The sequence below is a fragment of the Thermobia domestica genome, chromosome 18, assembly GCF_964235325.1.
Source record: "Thermobia domestica chromosome 18, izTheDome1.hap1.1, whole genome shotgun sequence".
Lineage (NCBI taxonomy): Eukaryota > Metazoa > Arthropoda > Insecta > Zygentoma > Lepismatidae > Thermobia > Thermobia domestica.
In genome coordinates, this window is record NC_137471.1 from 23,058,192 (window position 1) to 23,081,584 (window position 23,393).

General features: G+C 36.5%; 2 protein-coding genes across 3 annotated transcripts in view; one reads left to right on the top strand and one right to left on the bottom strand.

Annotated features, from left to right (window-relative positions):
* Positions 1-8,649, bottom strand: part of LOC145674939 (uncharacterized) — a 120,812-nt gene extending 112,163 nt beyond the window's left edge. Inside the window, exon 1 of one of the 2 annotated variants that reach the window (XM_081745199.1) lies at positions 8,614-8,649. The gene's annotated coding sequence lies outside the window, so the exon portion shown is untranslated. Of the gene's footprint in view, positions 1-8,275 lie in introns of both variants that reach the window. The other variant, XM_081745198.1, reaches the window with a different exon arrangement.
* Hs3st-A (Heparan sulfate 3-O sulfotransferase-A) overlaps positions 1-23,393 on the top strand; it is a 244,319-nt gene that overhangs the window by 41,950 nt on the left and 178,976 nt on the right. The window lies entirely within an intron of this gene.

Here is a 23,393-nt window from a genome sequence, read left to right on the forward strand (position 1 = left end):
CTTGGCTGCGTGCCTAATAATCCACCATCCAAATCAACAACGCATACACGAAACCGAACAAAATAAAATAATAATAAATAATCAAGTGTTTCACTTTTGTTACCCTTGTGCTTTCATCGGTATTTCTTAGTTTTCTGTCCTTTTCTTTCCTTATGATTTTAATTTATTCTTCTCTTCCTATTTCTTCTTTTTTGTTTCTCACTTTGACTTTCACCTTTCATATATTTCTTTTTGTAATTTTTATTCATAATTTTTCACTGTGGTTTGTTCTTTTATGTGTAGATATTCACACACACACACACACTTTTAAATCTTGCTTTCTCTTTTGTTTTTCACCTGTTTCTATTTAGCTAAAGTGCTTTAAAAATATTTGAACTACTCCATTTTCCCCCTTTAAGCTTTGAACTGTTTTATTATTATTATTACTATTATTATTATTACTATTATTATTATTATTATTATTATTATTATTATTACTTCATTTATTCAATTCCACCATTTAGAGCACACAGTTGCATTGACTTTCTGACCAGCTACTAGCAGTTTCTGATGCACGATGCTGCGAGCAGTCTACCAAACACGCCCTTGTGACGCTCTATGGAGGTCCCATGTTCACTCTGTTCTTACCTTACGCAAGTTCACGGTATAACTGAACTACCACCACAACCAGGTAGTATGTTGGATATACTCACACCAACAACTGACCTTCGCCTTATCTTCATTCGCATTGAACTCACGATGTGAGCCCAATTGAACATAGACCTCCACACACACACACACACAAAAAAAAAAAAAAAACGACAGAACTTTCTTGGTTGCTTTTATATATGCATAACATACTTTGAAACTGTAATAACTCTGACTTCCTAACAGCCACAAGTCCCTTTCTTTTGCTTTCCTTCAGAAGATGTTCAAAATATCTTAATTCAATGACCTTTAGGCGGGAGGGGAGATGTATTCACGAATTACGAGGAATCAGGTTAGATTAAACACGATTTTGGAGATTTTTCCGCATCAACATAGCAGACATTACGGTGCCATTTTGGGCGCCAAATTGTCTTAACATGAGAGTTCTTCTCATTATTGCAACACAGATGTTATACGAGTTTTCGTTAATTACACGCAAATAACTTCTGCTTTACAAGTTAAAACATTGAAAATAAACATAAATAAACATAAAAAATTATCTTTCTTTTTTTTTAATAAAAAAAGAATAAAATGATGATCTAAGGTAAAACATTTTTGTTTCAAACTTTGAATTTCCTACCTGTGCCGTGCAATTTTTTCCCTTTCCGACAACCTGTTTTTTGTAATTGAGGTGCAATTTGTAGGTAGCAAAAACAAAGTTTTGTCAGGACACATTAGGAGATATTGCAGCTTGTCATGTTGCAAGACTATTAAAGCAGTCAGCATGGTAGGGCTCTTCCATTCCCACCTGCAATAATAATTAACACGCAACATTCTTAGCTGCTATGTGCTGATCTACGGTTTTGTTACGTTTTGTTAAGCCAGTATTCTGTTAAAAGGGGAGCCAAAGCTAATAATCTCCACACTGTTACATAATAATAATAATAATAATAATAATAATAATAATAATAATAATAATAATAATAATAATAATAATAATAATAATGGCTTTCGTGACTCTGTACATGACTTTGGTGCCTGAGGTCAGGGCTCAAATCCAGTTGGGAGCTCACGTGATTCGGTTCTTGATTGCTTCATTTGGAGTTTGGGGTCGTGGTGGCTCCGTGGTAGCGCGTTCACTTTTGGTGCCTGGGGTCCTTGGTTTGAACCTACCTCACGCCAAGTGAACTTTATGGTGGACAAACACCGTGTGCGTGGGTTTTCTCGGAGTTCTCCCGTTTCCTTCCAGTTTCTTCATTCTACAATTTCATTGATTTCTCATCATCAGCTGGCATAACAATGGGACGTAAAACTTAAAGGTTTCATTTCATTTTCATTTCATTTGAAGTTTATCGTCCCGTTCAGTACAAAGGCTATATATGAGGAGACGTGAACCTACAGTTTCAGGTACGATCCGAACTACATGAACTCCTACTGGGAATTGAAGCTCGGTCTTCAGCGCTGAGAGCCTGTATGATATAACTACATAGGGCCGGAGTTCTCAAGTGTTTCTAATTCCACATTAAGTTGTAGGACGTATTATACAACCTCCGTCTTGAAAGCGACGTCAATTCAGCAGGATAATAATAATAATAATAATAATAATAATAATAATAATAATAATAATAATAATAATAATAATAATAATAAAAATAAAACCTTAAGGGCATAGGTTAATGGTCAACGTTATCAATTTTTGGTTCAGGAGTCCGAAACTAATTGTCGGCTTCCTGACAGTTTTTTCCTAGGTTTCCCTTTGTTCCAACAGTTGAATGCCAGAATGATGCCTTTAAATATAGATTCTGATCGACTTCCTTTTCCATTATTACTATTACTATTAATCTTATTAATAGTAGTATTAGGGAGAGAAGTAATAGTATTTTTAGTTTGAGCTTTTATGATTATGCTTCGAAAATACTAATGATAATGAAAGAGAGGGAACATGAGATCCCCGAGAAAACTCGGGTATGCACAGCAGGGGAGTCATTTAGGGGAAGAAGGAGGGGGCAATTGCCCCCCCCCAGAGTTTGAGGAATATATATACTTTAATCGATTGTCTACTAATATACTAGTACAAAACGCGGAAGTCTTATCTAGGTGGTGTTCTTGCTCCCGTCAAGCGAAGTCCGAAATGACGCCCCTCATGAACACGGTGTTTGTCTACCACGAACTTCATTTGGTGCGTGCTGATATCGGAACATGAATCTTACGCGTAATAGTAGTGTTGATTTTTAATGTTTCCGGTGTGAATTGGCTTTACAAACTGCACATTGGTTAGGTCTTTGTAGGCTAATGGTCGTTCATAGTTGCGGACTTGTCAATGCTAAATTAAAGTTGAAAATACGTTTCTCCAACGCACTTTAAGGTTGGTGTAAAGGGACAAGCTTTGCCGATAGATGTCACTACTGTCTTTGTATTTCTCTTATGTAGTTTTTACCTTTCCCGAAAATTCACGATTTCTCTTACAAGCTTCAACCTAGAGACTTCAAATTTTTAGAGAAGGAACTTCATAACCTATCGAAGGGAACAATCCGTGCCGATTTTTTATTTAGAAATTTCTTCATTGTTGAAACAGTTATATTGTTAAAGGTTTGAATATCTATTCCAACAATTAAGCCATTTCAACAATGAAGAAAATTCTCAGTGAAAAATTGGCACGGATTGTTGCCTTCGATAGGTTATAAAGTTCCTTCTCCATAAATTTGAAGTCTCTAGGTTGAAATTTGTAAGAGAAATCGTGAATTTTCGTGAAAGGTAAAAAATACATGAGAGAGATACGAAGACTGTAGTGACATCTAGCGACAATACTTGTCCCTTTACACCAACCTTAAGGTGTATTGGCCAACCAACAGTTGGCTATCATTTATCCGACAGTTTTGGCTTTGTATTTTCAGTTGCAATTGTGGTCCAGTGCTCTTTCGAAGAGGCTACGTTGCACTAGTTGCAGAATGGTCGGCAAAGCGGCCAATTACAACATATGGCCAATATTGCCATTTGACTAGTCTATAATAGCAAATAGTCGGCAAAGCGGCCAAACATATGATCAACGTTGGCATTTGACTGGCTTAACCAAATGGTCGGCAAACCGGCTAATTACAACACGTTGCCAGATGGCATTTGACCACCTATCCTTTCCCACTGTCGGACCTGTTTTTGTTAGCACTGTTAGTTTATAAACAAATAAATGTGTATGTAGTAGGGATGGCCACATTTTCCGGTATAACGGAAAACGGAAAATATTTTTCCGGAAACCGGAAAATTGAAAACGGAAGACGGAAAATTGAAAACGGAAGACGGAAAATTTTCCGGGAAAACGGAAGACGGAATTTTTTCTGGAAAACGGAAGACGGAAAATTTTCCGGAAAACGGAAGACAGAAAATTTTCCAGAAAAGCTTAAGACGGAAAATTTTCCGGAAAAACGGAAAATGTGATTTCCGGAAACAGGAAAACTCTTTTTTCCGGAAATGGCCATCCCTAGTATGTAGTTGATCCTGAATCGCACGTCCACATTCCAAACAGCACGTGCCTATTTCAGTCCGCCGTCCTTTTGACTATGGACATGGCGTATCTGTTCTGTGTGATTGTTGATAGAAGCGAATCTATGAGCACAAGGGAACTCATTATAATTTGCCAGAGAAGGGAATGAAACACGCATCGTCGTCACAGCTTCCTTATAAGGTCAGTGATTCATGTTTCTTCCCTCTGTATGTGTGTGTGTGTGTGTGTGTGTGACCTGCATGCTGACATCTCTTTGACACTCTGTGTGAGGTTATATTACACTAAAACATTTCAAAAGAATGTGCGTTCTTTTTTATGATTCTAAAGTTTGGGAACAACATCGTAATGAACTGCGCAGTATATAGTCTTTGAGTAGCGATTATTGAGGTCTTTAGCTCAAAGGAAACACAATTGTAACAATCATCTTCTGCACGAATAACTTTACAGGACATGGAAGAAACAACTTCGTCAGCACGATTCTTTCTTTTTTTCCTTTCTTTTTAACTGTCTCTAGTTCGGCCTCTTCCCTGTTGTGTTGCAACGGGTTCGTATTATCTCTAACAGTAACAGTGATTTTGTATCACTGCTCCAAGTCACTGGAATCGGTTCCACCATTTCGAAAGATTAAAAACGTTGTCAACAAAAACGGAGCTATGGCCGATAGCTGCTTCGTGTTTATCTAGCTGTAATGAATGATTAGCGTATCCACTTTTCAACCTTATTTCTGCCTTTTCCTATTTACTGTGTACTTATTATTATTATTATTATTATTATTATTATTATTATTATTATTATTATTATTATTATTATTATTATTATTATTATTATTATTATTATCAAGTGTTCAGCCTGTCGGCAGGCCTGTGACTAATTAGTTTTTTTTTTTTAAATTTTTTCCTTCTTAGGTTTGTGTCTGGAAATGTTTCTCCCACGTTTCTCGATCTTCAGGTTCCTCTTTTAAGAGTCTTCATCCCGGCGAAATTAAAATACCGCTAATTTTACGGTAATTAAGTGATATCTTCAAATAGATAAAAGATAATTGAAATAAGGAACAAGAGCGCCCTAGACAATATTATTTTGCGTGAGGTACCGTTACCACAAGTCACTTAGTGGCTTTCCGTTTTCAGCCGTTTAGAAACGCGAAAATAAATGCCGATTTTCAAAATGGCTCGAAATCGAAAGCAGATAACTGAGTCGTGATAACGGTATCTCATGTAAAATAATATTGTCTAGGGCGCTCTTGTTCCACATTTCGATTATCTTTTATCTATTTGAAGATATCACATAATTACTGTAAAATTAGCGGTATTTTAATTTCGCCGGGATGAAGACTCTTAACTCCCAATATGTTCTTCTATTTTTCAAATCATCGAACACTTGTGCTCTTCTTCCTATTCCTTGCTTTCCTTTTGAGGCCGCAGTGGCTCAGTGGTAGAGCGTTCACCTTTGGTGGGGGACCTTGGTTCGATCCCAGCTCGCGCCAAGTGGTGGACAAACACACCGTCTCCTTTAGCCTAGCCGGCATACTCGTGGGACGTAAAACTGAAAGATTTCCATCTTTCCTTCCGTGGCGTTATGAAGAAGATAATTTCTTTTGCCAATTTATATTTTATCTGGAATATTTATTATTATTGTATATTATTGTATTATAACAATATTATTATTGTATAAGAAACTTTTATACTAAAATGTGATTGAGGAAAGTCCATTATTCCTGCGTACCATCTTTTTACTCTACAATAAAAAGACAGAACCTTACAATATTCACTTGAACTGTAGAGATATACCATATCTTGCCTTGTTTCGGTACACGACATCACCTTTTAGCATGGGCCGCGGTGGCTCAGTATTAGAGCGCTCACCTCTGGTGCTTCGGGTCCCGGGATCGATCCCTGCCCCTGCCAAGTGAATCTTGTGGTGGATAAACACCGTGTGCGTGAGTTTCCTTGGGATTCTCCCACTTTTCATTCCACCATTTCATTCGTTACTCATTATCACCGTCTCCTTTAGTTTAACCGGCATAATCGTGGGACGTAAAACTCAAAGATTTCTTTTCATTTTTACTTTTAGCATACTCAACACGAGATTTTGTTGATCATCTGGTGTCAGATCAGGTAGTCCAACAGACTGACCTTATGTATGGTACACGACCCTGCCCAGAAGGACACCTGAGAATGCAAAACTGCTTTGTCCCACTCATTGACAGCTAGCGGCTAATAACAAGAGGATACAGTTTAGTACTGAAGATCTGAAATATAAGTGGAGGTGGTTAATGAAAGTATGCTATTATGAAATAATTCGTGGAATGAGCAGGTGGGAGGAAACGGAGAACCGAAGAACAAATGTTTTCCGTTACATCAAACCACGGGCCTCTCGCACCAGAGATGAGAATGAGCGCTATTCCATTGACCCACGGAGCTCTCCTAAGAACTTAGTAAATAATGGATTCATTACATTAATATTCACTTCCACGTGTCAGGCAGGGGCGGCGATTGGGAAGAAGAGGAGCAGTTGACCCCTCCACTTTTTTGGGAGTGACACTTTAATTTATATAGAATCCTAGTTTTACTCGGAAACATAAAATTTTTGTATGGATTACCAAGGGTGCCGATTTCTCTGTAAATTTGGGGGGTCCCACTCAGACGCAGAAGGTATATACATATGAGGAACTTAAAACAAATTGCATTCAAAGTATGCCAAATATTGTGTATTCATAAATACACTAGGGGGACCAGATGAGCTTTGGGAGGCCCGGGTCCCCCGGTCCCTAGGATCGGCGCCCTTGTGTATTACTGGTTCATAGAAAAAAAATGATGTTATATAATATTTGCCGTTGCGTGAGTACGTATTGGTTATTTGTCTTCCCGTGGAGTTAAGAAAACTACAGGAATTGAATTTAATTACAATTCAAAACAATAAATATTGCAATTGCGTATTTCTTTAAATGTTGTAGCATGTGCTTGTAGTATTTACTGTCTTTCATTTTCTAAAAGTAATGACATATATTTAATGGCGTGTGTGGAATTAAAAATATAAGTTGTTCCTTAAATCCCCAGTTTCAATATAAGCCTCATTGTTCATTACTATGATTATTTGATTAATATTATCCTTTCTATTTATTTGTTTTGCAAATTTGTTATTGAATACTCTGGTCACACAATTTTCCAGACAGAATTTTAAGATGTTCATGAGCAAGGAATCAAATCTCTTCTTACACCTTTGTTGTTTAAGAGTACAAATGGCTAGTACACACTTGCGTTGCTCTTGTCAATTTACTTAATAAAATATGAAATATGATATACGGTATTTTAACTGAAAAAGATAGTATTCTATTAGTTATACAACCTTCCGTCAAGCAAAGTTTTTAGACACAACCAGTAAAAGTAACATTGTTATACAAATATTCAGATAATGACTTGCCCTCCGTCCAATTGCCGCTACTGGTGTCAGGTAATACTGTTCTTTCTGTATCAACTACTTTTTTTTTTTTTTTTTCGTGACAGAGATCTATCTATAAGGTATTATCTGACCAGCGAACGAGTGCGGTTTTGGAACTAAAATGCAAGTAGCAGTGTTTCTACCCGGATTACTTGTAATCAATCTATCACAATTCTTTTTGTCCTGTTCGTAATAAACCACTTCATGCATATGCTCAAGTTAGGGGCGGATCCAGTGGGGCGATTGCCCCTCCCCAGAATAGGATATTTTTATTTTAAAAATAAAACCTAAGAATTTTCACCTTTGTATTATAGATATAAAATAAAACCTAAAATAGCTAGGTCTTACTTTTTTGTTTTATGTTGCAGAAGCCAAATGAAGCAATAAATATACAGAAATTACTTACCTTGGCGTTCTTGTTCAAAAAAAATGTCCATCTTCGAAATTGCAGGTGGCCATTTCTGTTCTAGAAACTGCAAACAATAACTACTTCTCCTTTTCTAAATTTGTTTTTTATTATTATTTTTGCAACACACTCTTACCTTGATTTGACTTCGAACGACCGCCCCCCCCCCCTTTCAAACATTCAGCCTGGCTTAAGTTAAGACAAACAGTTTCAAAACTTATTGAAGTTATTTGCAGAACGTTTTAAGTAACAAGCAAATTAAACAAATAAATAAAAACACCATTTTAACTTGCGAACAAACTAACCTCAGTATTGTACAAAGGATCAAACGCTCTCTGTGGTAAAGAAAAAACGAATTAAAATTGGTCGATTCGACTCGTTCCGAAGTTTTTGACGAGAAGATATATAGAATGTGTACTCATTATTTTCTGGTGACTGTCTCTAGTAATTTCCATTCATATATCACTATTCACAATACATCTGTATTACTGCAGGAATGGTTCACTACGACCAGATAACTTACGGCGTTCTTTACTAAGCGTAAAGAGATTCGGCTATGCATTACATCTAAACTGCAACTTTTAAAAACCATTGGATACACTGCAGAATGAAACTCTCCGCTCCCTTGTCCCACCTCGCTTACCAAGAAACTGATGTAAACACAACAGCAGCGCCATCATCCCAAAACCGCACTGCTATCCTGGTCAGATAATACTGTAACCCAAACAAAAATCACTAGTTCATCATTCTTGTTATAACTCGTTCAGATCACTGATTCTGCAAGTGACAAAAGGGTGAAAAGTTAGGATTTCGTCACTTGTACTCTTTTTGTACTACTACCACTATTACTATTACTGTTAGTAGTATAGTAGTAATCATAGTAGAAGTAACAGTAGTGAACGTCAACACGCTCATTTTTCGCCTTTTTTGGAAAGGGGTAAGAGGTGAAGAATCTATTGTTTTCGTGTTGTTGTTTTTTTTCCTGGTTGTTCTTCGTAACCAGTTCATCTTGGTGTTCTGTCTTTTTTAAATCCCTTTTCGGCATCCGCTTGGCGCCAGGTGGGCCATGGACCTCCGCGCAGGAATGTTTCTTTCCCCTCCTTCGTCCCGGGCCCCGTTCTCCAATTCCTTCGGTCGACACCATCAACCAGCAGGAAAAGATGAGACTCTCTCTCTCTTTTTTTTTCTCGCTTGCATTTTTCAGGAAAAGAAGAGAGAGAGAGAGAGAAAAAAAGAGGATCGGTCTATTTGCACACCGGATACCAATCCATTTTTTTTTTCTCTGTTGTCCCGAAGGAATATAGGGTTTCTGGTCGTATATCTTTTTCCTTATAACCAGCAGATGCCTTAGCATTTGTGCATGATACAGCAACTTACTCCACTGAATTCTCTCTTTACTAACCAACGCAGTACCGTATGTAATACATAGTGGCGTATTTAGGATTTTATTTCAGGAAGGGGGGGGGTGCCTATGCACAACACGGGGAAGTAGGGAGCGCAATTTCACAACTGAGTTTGAGAATTAAATATATTGTCTACTAATACATACTAGGAAAAAATGTGAAACTCGCATGTCGATACAGAACACCCCCACCCCCCCCATCCCGCCTTCCCCAAGCCGAATCTCTTGTAAAACACAGATTGAATATTTGGAATCTCATTTCAACGTAACTGATTTCATTTTAGAACAAAAATGGAAATATTCAGTTTCATCTGAAAGAAAATATCGAGACAAGTTGAAACTGGACTATACCGATTGCAGTTTTAATGGTAAGAATTGCAGACTGGTGAATCTTATGTGATGATATACACAAAAATTTAGCAGTGAATCTAACCTTTTGTTCTATTCATAGAAGAAAAAAAGAAGCATCCTCTTGGCATACCTAATTTTTCAGGCTACTTATTTCCCCGTCTTGATTTACTTTAATTCAAACATTTATCTTTATAATTAAACGATGTAAATATTCCTTTACTATAATATCTAAAGTCCCGTTATGTTGATATACGTGCAAGTTGGTGTGGAACACCAGTTTCGCTTATCAGCTCCTCGTTAGTTTTGGTGTTACTGACGACGGCCGACTTGAATCGCAACTAACAACGGTCGAAAGTATGATAGGAAAAACGACAGAAAGTAACAACTAAAGCCTGTGACAAACATCTTGACATTTCAGCTAAACAAATGAAACGCAAGCTCTGACGCGACGTTGCCAAGTGGTAAAAAGGTGTGGCTATGGCTAAACAGACAAATTACAGTGTGGTCAGGTGGCAGGGGACAGTGTGGATGTGTACAAAATAAATGTGGGAATACCGCTGGCCTCTCATTTGCTAGCAGCATTTAAGGGGAATTTGAAGCGCCGCCTTCAAATACGAAGATGTTTGTCACGCCGTTTTAAGAAAAAAGAAACAGAAGAGTAGAAAGAACGAAAGAAAGAAAGAAAGAAAGAACGCAGTTCTCCCATGGAATGAAATTTGACAAAACAGTATTATTTCTGAACAAAAAGCATTGAAAGTAAATGAAATTCTTAGAAATGGTAAGAATTATCGTTGTGCATTGAATGCGAATTACTAACAAATTTATTTCGGGAGAAGGGGCTTGAGCCTGATAGCCCCACTAAATACTCCACTGGTAATACAATAACATTAATTCTACAATATTCGCAGTGTATAAATGGAAAATACAGGTTCAAACATGAGACGTATGCCAATCTCAATCTAAATAATGCAAAATTTACCATTTTTCTTTTGCTTGTTTATTTATAAGTGAAAGGAGATAAGGATATGCAACTTACCACAATCATAGATAATGTTGTACTACAACAGAAAATATGAACCTGAAGAATTTTCAGTGTTGCCAACCCTAGAAATTACAGTATTGCCAGAATAACAATTTTCCTAAAATCTAAGTTAAGGCAGCCACTAGAGGAACGATCTCCTTGGTTACGTATTATGTTGTTTTGGTTTGCTGTGAACCACTTTGTAAATAACATTATTATTTAGTTTTAATAACTGTTTTAAAACTATTTAGTTTATTACAAACTAAATACAACTATTATTTAAAAAGTAGTTCACAGGAAACCAAAACAGCATGATACGTAATCAAATGCAGTTGAGTTCGTTCCTCTAATGGCTGCCTTAACTTAGATTTTAGGGAAATTGTTATTCTGGCAACACTGTAATTTCTATGGATGGCAACAGTGAAAATTCTTCAGGTTCATATTTTCTGTTGTAGTACAACATTATCTATGATTGTGGTAAGTTGCGTTTTATTATATCCTTTCACTTATGAAAAACAAGCAAAAGAAAAATTGTAAATTTTGTGTTATTTTTTAGTATGTCAGGCTCTTAACCCTCATGTATATTTTTCGTGAACAATTAAAAAAAAAGTTTTTCGGAAACGAAACAAGGGAGTGTCACGAGTACACCACGTTAAGAAGTTTGGTTTGTATGACGTGATATTTTTTCAATATATATTGAAACCGGAAGTGGTAGTAGATTTTAATAGACAGAGTAGAATGGAGATGGAATATATTCTTGGGACCCTTAGTTAATTCCGTCGCTATCTATTACCGTGTTTACTCTATAACGATCAATGTTACAACCGAAACTGGTTTATTTCTGCCATTTCTAGTTCAAATGGACCAAAGATGGAGATGGTCAAGATTTGTGAGCGGGTCAGTGGTTCGTGGGTCAACAGGACGTGAACCACCTCTCACCGTGACCCACTCTGACACATCGACCCACCATGTTCCACTTTGCTCAGTGCATTGTAGGCAGCATCTTCTGAACACTGCTGAATTTGTTTGCTGTTTCACGTTCTCCATTTTTCTTTCTTTTTCATGTGTTTCTATTTACTTATCTGAAATGAGTATATCTAAATGAAAAAAGAACTTCAGGTACTTATGGATATTGATATTTGTAATTGTAGCCCTAATAATAGCGATAGGATTTACTAATTGACTTTCGAGACATAGTAGAATTTTACACTGCTTTTCTTCCCTTTACATTGGCCTACTTTGATTTGAGACTTTCTAATTTCATCCTATTTTCCACTGAAAAGTATCTGTAATTCAACAAGGAAATAATTATATAGGCCTATATATGTTAATTAAATTGAAATTCTCGTAATATAGTTCATGACAAACATTTCACCATTTTATATCGTAAAGGTCAGATCTACCGATATTATAACAGAGCGGTGCTTGAGTGATTGACCGTAGAAATTCAAATTCCGATTAGTAATTATTTCGCAGCATTGTTTGTTGCAAGTGTAAACTCTTCAGTCATTTCAGAGGAGGGTATGTGGATCGTGGGTCAGAGGTAATGACAATAGGTTTTGGTGGGTGGTGGGTCAGGGTGGGCGGTGGGTCGTGGATCAAAGTAGGTCACCGTGATGTGTTGTGGGTCAGTGGGTCATGGGTCAAATATTCATTGAGCCGCGCCATCTCTGAAATGGGCATTTTCTTTCTGACTGAAAGTTGTAATTTAATAATACCATCTTGTAGAACTAAATGGCGTGACAAACATCTTGGCATTTGAAGGCGGCGCTCCAAGTTCCCTTTAAATGCTGCTAGCAAATGCGAGGCCAGCGGTATTGCCACATTTATTTTGTGCACATCCACGTCTATCCCCTGTCACCTGATCGCGCTGTAGTTTGTCTGCTTAGCCAAGCCACACCCCTTTACTACTTGGCAACGTCGCGCCAGAGCTTGAGTTTTATTCGTTTAGCTGAAATGCCAAGATGTTTGCCACAGGCCTTAGTCTTCAGTATAACACATACCGAAGATCTCAGAAAATATTTCTTAGTTACGGAGATATAGAGCTTCAAATAATACTAAAACATGTTGCTTATGTCATGGCAATAGAAATAACTCGATGTGACGTGACGTCATATATCGGGTTCCTTCTGTGAACTGTATTCAAAGCTTCAGAGAATGCATTCATATTGAATTTTCTTACCGTAAAAATAAATAAATAAGTAAATAAATAAATTTTAGTGAAATACTGACAATTTAGTGAAAGAAAAGTAACAAAATAAGTAAAATACTTACTATATAAAAATAATGTGTTAATAAGACCAATATGCTTCCAAATATACTAAAAGTTATTTTAAAAGTTTTATCATTAGAAATGGTTGCGCTGTACACTCTTTATGAGCCCAATGCTAAATAAAAAATACAACGTTGCCATTTACCTGGATCCACAACGTAAGTGAATGAAGTTACTGTTTGTTATGCTAACGTGTCAATGGCCAGCCCCGATTTCAAACATGCCGCCATTCACCGTATTCTTACAAAATTTGTTCACCTCACGTTTCACTCTTCCCTCCCCTAGCCACAGGTAAATGGCAACGTTGCATTTTCATTTAACATTGGGCGTATAAAGAGTGTACAGCCCAAACGGCGCTTCCGATTAAAAAAAAAAAAAAAAAGAAATCCTTCACTTTAGATTGAAAACATTATATTTGGAGACGGTTTTCGCTTTACATTTTTTCTAACTCTGATAATAACAAAATTACCCTATGTCAGAGAACTTTTGAGACACCCTGTATATATGAATGTATTTATTTTACTTTCCTACCCTTTCTCTCCAGTGGTACACGTACACTGCCAAAATGTATTTCACTCCCATATCTCGCCCCATCCCCTTCTCTCCTCATTTGTACCTCTGTACTTTCCGCAGATTATAAAAGGGCACTCTCACATGTAATGGCTAGTTCACGTACATTTGGTGTACATAGTTCCGGGATTGATTCCTGGTTGGGAAACCTTGAACACATGATAATGGTTCATATTCTATAGCAAAAATGTAGATCCACATCTTTTATAGTCTCATTGTTCAAAATGGAAGCTAAAGTTTTAATAAACAAGGAAACACCTTCCAGGACAGAACCAGTGGGGTCGCGACTCACAGGTTGAGATTTTGCTAAAACCATAGAAAGAATAATAGCGTGCGCCAAGGAACCAGGGAAATCAAGATTTTCTCTTTCCCCAACACATAATTTGTTAGTCACGTCAAGGATTGGTTCCTTCTCTCTCTCTCTCTTTCTCTCTCTCTTTGTTTCTATTCTTTCCTCCGTCTGCACACAAGAATTCTTTACGTTTTTCTGAACTTCTTTAGTTTTGACGAATTAGTTCCTTGTTTCGTTCTTTACTTAAAATTAATCGTTCGAAATATCTAAAATAGCTGCTCGTCTGCGGTTTTTCCTTTCTGTCCCTAAAAAACAAAAAGTCGCAATCACAAAAAGTGGGCCAGACTTTTTAGGGGTGATTAACCTCGTATTTTTAGCTATCTATCAGGTTAGAGGAGAAGAGGAATTTACTGATTCTTTTTTTTCGCAGAAGTAAAGAAAAACAATGTTTCAGAACTTTTGAGAAGATATTTTTAGTTTCCAGATACATTCAGTTATAGTTGCCTTATCAGGCATAACAAAAGATTTTACTCTCTTACATTCAGTTATAGTTGTTTTATCAAGCGTAACAAATGTTTATTATTCTTTTACATTCAGTTATAGTTGTTTTATCAAGCGTAACAAATGTTTATTATTCTTTTACATTCAGTTATAGTTGTTTTATCAGGCGTAACAAATGTTTATTATTCTTTTACATTCAGTTATAGTTGTTCTATCAAGCGTAACAAATGTTTATTATTCTCTTACATTCAGTTATAGTTGTTTTATCAAGCGTAACAAAAGTTTATTATTCTTTTACATTCAGTTATAGTTGTTTTATCAAGCGTAACAAATGGGTTTATTATTCTTTTACATTCAGTTATAGTTGTTTTATCAATCGTAACAAAATTTTACTATTCATTTTACGAGATTGCACACGCAGCCCAAAATAGTTTCAGTGCATTAGCTGTAGTATCAACAGAGAAAAAATTGTAAAATCTTAACTTCAGGAGTTATTGCTAAGTTGATTGATCAAAAGAACAGCAGAAGTAATTTCATGTACAAATGAAATGGAGCATTTGTTTATGAAGGGGTACTTATATATATACTTGCGTATGTTTAAACATTGATAAATGGTCTTCATTGTGTTCGTACAATCACTTTTATCAGTTTAGAGTTTTAATAAAAACACTTTCTGAGATCTAAGACCTCTGTGAACTAGTGTTGTCTACGAGAGTAGTGACATTTCTAGTCTCCTATTCTTGACCTATTTCTCAGACGAATGGAGAAATTTCTCGTTTCCTATTTTTGACTTATTTCTCAGACAAATTGAAAAATTTGTCGTCTCCTATTCTTGACTCATTTCTCAGACGAATCGATAAATTTGTCGTCCCCTATTCTTGACTCATTCCTCAGGCGAATGGAGAAATTTCTCGTTTCCTATTTTTGACTTATTTCTCAGACAAATTGAAAAATTTGTCGTCTCCTATTCTTGACTCATTTCTCAGACGAATCGATAAATTTGTCGTCCCCTATTCTTGACTCATTTCTCAGACGAATACAGAAATATCTCGTCTCCTATTCTTGACTCATTTCTCAGACGAATCGAGAAATTTGATGTCCCTTATTCTTAACTCATTTCTCAGATGAATACAGAAATATCTCGTCTCCTATTCTTGACTCATTTCTCAGACGAATCGATAAATTTGTCGTCCCCTATTCTTGACTCATTTCTCAGACGAATACAGAAAGTTCTCGTCTCGTGGATGACACTGATGATCACAATGACTCACCATACTACTTGTAACAATTCGTCACATATATTTTTAAAAAAGATTTCATCCCTAATTCTCTCCTTCCTCCCCAAAAAAAAAAAAAAATAAAATAAAATAAAGGAAAAGAATTAGATAGGATTCAGAATGTTACGCCTTTCCAGCCACAGTTATCTTCAAGTACCGTACCGAAATGTACTTATTATGATTATTGCACAAGACATACGATCTGGTTACAATACTCGTTTCACAGATTGCATTTTCTTCTGGTGTTAACTAAATAACCGGTTACAATTTCAAGCCCTTTCATTGCGTTGACGCCAAAATCAAGAATTGATAGCTGCAAAACGCGTTGATTCTAGCCTCGAGGCATCTAGCATACGTATTTTTCTCTAATTGGCGCTTTGGTAATACCTTATTTATGATATCGATTCCTGAGGCATTGGTTATATATAATCTTTTTTCTTACTTTATTTTTTTCTTCAACTAAATATACGTTTGTTGCATGGAACAGGTTCTCTGTACTTTGATGAGGGAATTCTAAATAATAGTGGAGAAGATTTCTTGTAATTCAGAACATTTTCATGCGTTTTCAACACTAGTCTTTTTGCGTAACAGAAGCGCCTATAATTTGCTTAATTTTGCACTTTTGCGAGTGCGTAATAAGATGATAAATATGAAGGAGTTGCCATCATTGGCGGAACTTCCGTTGTCAGGTTTATTTTACATGAATTCATTTCATGGCGTTATAAAACATTTCCAAGAAACTTCTTTCAGGCCTTTAAGATATTTAGTCATTGCTATCTAAATTTTTATCATACCTATTTAAAACTTTTGTCATTGTCATCTAATTTCTTTTGGCAGTCCTATCTAAAACTTCTGTCGTTTCTTTCTAATTCCTTGTCATTCCTAGTTAAAATTTTGTCATTTGTCACTAAATTTTTGTTATGCCTAAAACTTTAAAAACTTTTGTGTTTAAAAAATAATGTAATTCTCCTTCTCGTCATTGCCATCTAACTTTTTTTTTGTCAATCCAATTTAAAATTTGTCATTCCTTTTTTTGTCATTGCCATCTATTTTTTTGTCATTCCTATTCAAAACTTTTGGCATTCCCATATTTTCATTGCCATCTATTTTTTTTTTTTGTCATTCCCATTTAAAACCTTCATCATTATCATCTAATTTTTTGTCATTCCTATTTAAAACTTATCATTCACCTATTTGTCATTGCCATCTAATTTTTGTCATTCCTATTTAAAACTTTTGTCATTCACCTTTTTGTCATTGCCATCTATTTTTTTTACATTCATATTTAAACTTTTATCATTCCCCTTTTTGTCATTGCCATCTATTTTTTTTTTTTGTCAGTCCTACTTGTCATTCCCCACTAAATTTTATCAATTCCAAGTCGTTGGCATTCCTAACCAAACGGGTCATACCATTGTCCTACTTTAAGTTGGTAGGACTATGGATATAGTGATAGATGCATGGTGTTTCTGATTCGATCCTAGGTCGTGTGTGTTTATGGTGGACAACATCGTATCGGTGATTTTTTGATGGGGTTCTCCCTCTCTTATTCTCATTCCATTAACTCTTTTTTAAACGTTCATTTTCGTAAACCGCCTGCTTTATTTATTCTACAAAACTTAGTTGAGAGATATACATTTAAAAAAATATATATTCACTTTTGAAGAGACGTTAGTATACTCTTTCATTTCGAATAACTATTTTAAAATAAATAATTTGTGAAAGACTTAAACAAATCTGCATAAAAACTTTTTTCTGCATCTTTTTGGATCTAAAAATTTTCTGAAATACTTTGTTTTTTGAAGTACAATAATGGGGGCACGGTTGCTCAGTGGTAGAGCGCTTACTTACCTCTAGTCCGTGGGGTAACTGCTTCGATCCTCGTCCAACTAAGTTTGTGGCGGACAATATCGTGCCCGTAGGTTTTATCGGGCTACTCCCGTTTCCTCCCACTTTCTCATTCCACCAATTCTTTCATCCTCCTTCATTTGCCTTAATCATTCGTCTCCCATAGCCTAATGGACATAGTCGTGGGACTTGAAACTCAAAGATTTTTTTGAAGTCCCATAATTTCTGTTGATTCTGTGGTATTAATGACTAACGTTCTCATCCATAGAGTAATATAAGTAGGTGTTGAGTTAACTACGATGAGAGGTAAGATAGGACTTTCATGAAATAGATAGAGAGGGTACAGAGCTGAGTAGGTGTTAACTACCAGATGAGAGATAAGATAGAACTTTCATGAAAAAGATAGAAACGATACAGAACTGAGTAGGCGTTGAGTTAACTACGAGATGAGAGATAAGATAGGACTTTCATGAAAGATATAAGAGACGGTAATATATAAGAGTCCAATAGAAACAGTTATATCTTCTAGATGAAACATTACTTTCAGAACTACTTTTTGAGACGAGACAGGCTCAGATCTTGTCTTATAGACAACCTTAAGTAGATGGGTGAATAATTGAAAATATGTTTTATGCTCGTGCAGTATTCATCCATGGTGCGAGCGGTCCCAGATTCGATTCCTGGTGGGGACATTTGGTCGGAAAAGTATAAAGGCATTTCCAGTCCAGTCATCCTGAGTGAGGTTTTTCAGGGTTTTCCTCATTCACACCAGGCAAATGTTGAGATGGTACTAACATACAGGTCCCAAGCCGCTTCCTTCCTTCAATTTCCGAGGAACATCATTTTTCATACGTGACGAACTAAATGGCCATAGATGTCGAAAGCCCGGAAATGTATTTCCTAAGTATTTATAAAGTATCCAATGGTGTCAATTGGAGCTAACAGTGGGGGGTAAGACATGATCTGAATATCTGTATATAATGTTAGTTTTGCTGATTGTTTCTAACACATTGTTTGAAGAAAGGTTGTATAAATTATAGTATACTATCTTTTCACTTAAAATACCGTATATCGTATTTTATATTTTATTAAGTAAATTAACAAGAGCAACGCAAGTAGGTACTAGCCCTTTGTACTCTTAAACAACAAAAGTGCAAGAAGAGATTTGATTCCTTGCTCATGAACACCTTAAAATTCTGTCTAAAAAATGTTTGAACAGATTATTTAATAACAAATCTGAAAAGCAAAATAAATAAATAAATAAAAAGGATAATATTAATCATAGGCTTATTGTTAATTCTATACATGTTATTAAATGTGTGTTATTATTCTGAGAAAATGAAAGACAGTAAATACTACAAGCATATGCTACGACATTTAAAGAAATACGCAATTGCAATATTAATTGCTTTGAATTGCAATTAAAACACAATTTCTGTAGCTTTCTTAACTCTACGGTAAGATAAATAACCATTACGTACTCACGCAAGAGCAAATATATGGTTCCATATTTTTTTCTATGAACCAGTAATACATACAAAAACTTTACATTTCCAAATGAACCTATATACATTAGAGGTTACTTGAAAAACAGTCGGGGGCAACTGTCCCCTCTTGCCCCCCCCTAATCGCCGCCCTGTCAGTATCCGTCCACTACCAACTCAAAATAATAAAGACAGCCATTGATCTAATGTAAATATAAAATTCACCCATTGAAAGTGAAATGATCCATCCTAAAGTTCAATATTTGTCTTATTTTTGTCCGTTGTATTTGCATCTTCGAGTTTTATTCTTTCGTTTTTTTGAAAATGAAACCGTTAAAATATTTCGAAATAAAGTTGCATTCGCATTTCACCATTAAAATAAATATATAAGGACCAAGAATGAAACTTTATCGGTCGATAAACATTAGGAAAAAAAAAAAAAACGGGAAAAGGAGGAAGCATTTGTAGTTTATTTCTCTCTCTGGGCTGAGGTGACCTCGACACTGAATAAGTGAGTAGTCCTCCAACGAAAACTAGGCCAAGTGAGTCGAAGCACGCATCTAAAAAGCGAACGCAATTAAATATTTACGTTGAACTTGGCGCTCGAAACGCAGAAGTTCCCTGCGACTTTTGCTAGACACTGACGATGGATTTTTCTACGGTCGAAACAGGGGAAGAAACTAGGTAAAGGGAAAAAGTCACACGAGTTTGTCTTTTGTGTGTGTTCACATAAGATGTTTATTCCACTAGAGATGGTGGAGGGGGAAGGGGGGGGGGAAAGAAGAAGTCAAGCTGACTGATTTACTGAACCGGGAAGACAGGTACGAACAAATATAACTCACTAACTCTTGTGAGAGAGCGACACTTTCCGAGTTAAGATGCATTTACTCGTTGTTACTTGACGCAAATCTGTCCTGGTATTCCGACATTTTTTGGTCAATCGCCAGCTTTGGAAATGCGTCGTCGAATTCCTTAACAAATTCATCAAAGTATTTCTCAAAGAAGAAAGATATTTAAGTCAAAAAATACAGTGTTTTCGTAAAAGGCTGAAATGGTTTTTCTAAGTGAACACATAGCCGTTTGCTAACTTACAGGCCATGATAGGGTCCCCCGTAAATGAAACGAAATGAAATCTTTCGGTTTAACGTCCCACGATTATGTCCTTTTAGGCTAAAAGAGACGATGATTAAGAGTCTTCATCCCGGCGAAATTAAAATACCGCTAATTTTACAGTAATTATGTGATATCTTCAAATAGATAAAATATAATTGAAATATGGAACAAGAGCGCCCTAGACAATATTATTTTGCGTGAGGTACCGTTATCACAAGTCACCTAGTAGCTTTCCGTTTTCCGCCGTTTAGAAACGCGAAAATAAAGGCCGGTATTCAAAATCGCTCGAAATCGAAAGCAGATAAGTTAGTCGTGATAACGGTTTCTTATGTAAAATAATATTGTCTAGGGCGTTGTTGTTCCACATTTCGATTATCTTTTATCTATTTGAAGATATCACATAATTACTGTAAAATTAGCGGTACTTTAATTTCGCCGGGATGAAGACTCTTAAGGCAAATGAATGTGGATGGACGAATCGGTGGAATGAGAATGTGGGATGGAAACGGGAAAACCCCGAGAAAACCCACGGACACGATGTTGTCCACCGTAAATTTGCTTAGCCAGAGATCGAACCAGAGACCCCACGCACCAAAGGTAAGCGTTCTACCATTGAGCCACCGTGCCACCATAGTTAGCGTATAGGGCCAGATTTAGGGGGGATGCAAAGGTGCACGTGCACCCCCTCCCCTTCGTTATAAATATACACTACCTAAAGTGAGAAGCTGGCAGTGAGTTTTGCAAAAATCAATAGTTTCAGTCAATTTTCTGAAGGTTGAAGAAAAAGAGTTCATCGAGAGCAGACACTGAGCATTTCCAGGGCAATTCCTCATTCACACCACCGATGCCCCAAGGCATTTAGAAAACTCAATTTAATTTAAATGTTGTGGCAGTTATTTGGTGAACCCCCCTCAGAAAATCCTGGATCCGGCCCTGTTGGCGTATGTATACTTGGCACGGGAGATTGGTTTGATTCCCAATGGGAGCTCAAGTTGTTAAACTATAGGCCCACGATTTATATAGTCTCTGTTCTGAAATGGATATTTTATTTCACTTAGGGTTGCCCACGGTACAAGAATTGAAGCTGTTTCGTCTCGGAAACGTTTAAAAAGGATGTCTCGGAAAATGTATTCTGTTTCTCCGTTCCCTTTCGAGGTCTAACCATGTTCCTAGTACATCATCTGGAACCTCATTTATGGTTATATATTGTTCCCAAAGAAGCCAGCGCCTTATCTGCACTGGAGTACCGCAAAGTCAGGCTGTACGAGGTCTGGTGAGAGGAATAATGGGTAACCATTTGTATTCCGCAGATGGTGTCGGCTTTACAGAGTCCACCACTCAGTGTCTTGAGAGCGATTGGGGAGCTACTTAGAAGAAAGACGTAGCGAACTCCGGTAAAGATTAACGGCTATAACTCGACAAGTTTCAAACCAAGATGCGCAGATCGCTACGGAGTACTTCGTAGTCCGCCATCCTCCCCACTACTCTTCCATCCACTGCTCTGGCTTTGAAAGTACCAGTGATACTAACTCAGCAAACTTATGCTACAATAAATATCACCTGCTAAAATAAATGACAAATATTACCGTGGCGTTACAATACTCGTAGTTCTCACATTAGTGGTCCATTTCATTTAATCCCGTTTCTGAAAATGCGTTGCGGTGGTAGCTCTTCGTGTTCTACGGTAGTATATTCTCGTATGTTCGTTATTAAGCTTTATAACGAAGAGAAACCAAAAGGTGAATGACTTAATTTTCTGGATGCCACATTAAAGACTGACCTGACAGTCGAGCCTACTAGAACATTACGATACTGAACCACGAGAGAATACAGAACGGGGGGCGCATCTTTCTGAAAGGGAAATATTTCTGTCTTACCTCAATGAGACGAGTGGACGAAAGTATTTTTGTCAATATAAGACAACAAATAAGCTGCTATCAATCTATTTTTAGTACAAACTATGTCTCAAGTGTTATAATGTTAAACACTTTGCGCCCCCCATCATTCTGAGTAAGAATGAATAATTATTCGATTTACAAGGCCGAAGATACAACTTGTGCCAAAAAAAAATCTATAACAACTGATAACTAGTAGAGAAAACTTTGTTCAACGATTTCTTTTATTTCAGCTAGTTCCTCTTCCAGAAGTGCGAATCAAAATATTTGGCATAGTTACAATTAAAATATTTGATTTAAGTATCACCCTAGGTATGCGGATTTATATGAGGTATGAGGATTTATATAATGCTTTTTTTTTTTTTTTTTTTTTTTTGAGAATTCATAGTTAACTAAATGTAAACGATAACCTTTATTTCCTTGTTGTCTCTGAATCATGAAAGCTTTTAAACTGCAAAATTAAACATCTAATTGTTGTAAATAAAAAATATAATTTTGCCTTAATTATTAAGTTTCTGTAATTCGGGTTTATTTCGGGCTCATTTGATTATCACATGAGGTCGGGCCTAAAGGCTAAAACATATTTCAAACTCGGGTCGGGCCTCACTTTGTTAATTCACGGGCCGGGGCCGAGCTGAAAATTCCGGCCCGTGCAGACTACCTCATGGATACACTGTAAGCAGTGACGGTGTCCGACGGGGCGAAAATTTCATGCCTTCTGAAGGGAAAATTTCTCTTTTTGTTATTATTTCTTCATTGGTACAAACCGGCAAGAGAAGTTTTCCAATTTATTAAACCAATAATTTGCGACAATACGGTGCGGCAATGCGACTGAAGACTCTTTCCATAATCTCACCATATACACAAAATACAAAAGTAACAATCTCTTCCTTTCTTTCCCAACAAGCCTTCCGCGACCTGGCTTCAGGATGTCATTGCTTAATATGTCTTTGAAACAGAAATGGACCCGTTGGTAATAAATTGGGCCGCATTGTCACAGAAAAAAATCCAGCTCCTAAATAGATCAAGAGTGCTCCGCCCTGTAAAAGACAAAATGTGCCCTTGTATACTAACTGTGTCTAGTGCTTCGGTTCAATGACCACACTTAAGGATTGAATGCTATTGTTCTATCGTTTATTTATTTTTCTTACACCGTTTTAATTCATATATTACGTTGGTAAGAAATACCCCTATTCATACTTAATTCATTTAATATTCAAAGATAAAATATTAAAATGCATTAAAAATTTAGTGCAGTCAGTATACAGCATTTACACTCAAATGTCAGAAAATCCTTAGACCATTCCTCTCCCTCCAGATCGCAACACTGCAAAACAGCATCGTCGCGGAGAAGGGAGTGGGGAACTCTAGGATTAGGTGCGCAACAGCTAGGCTGC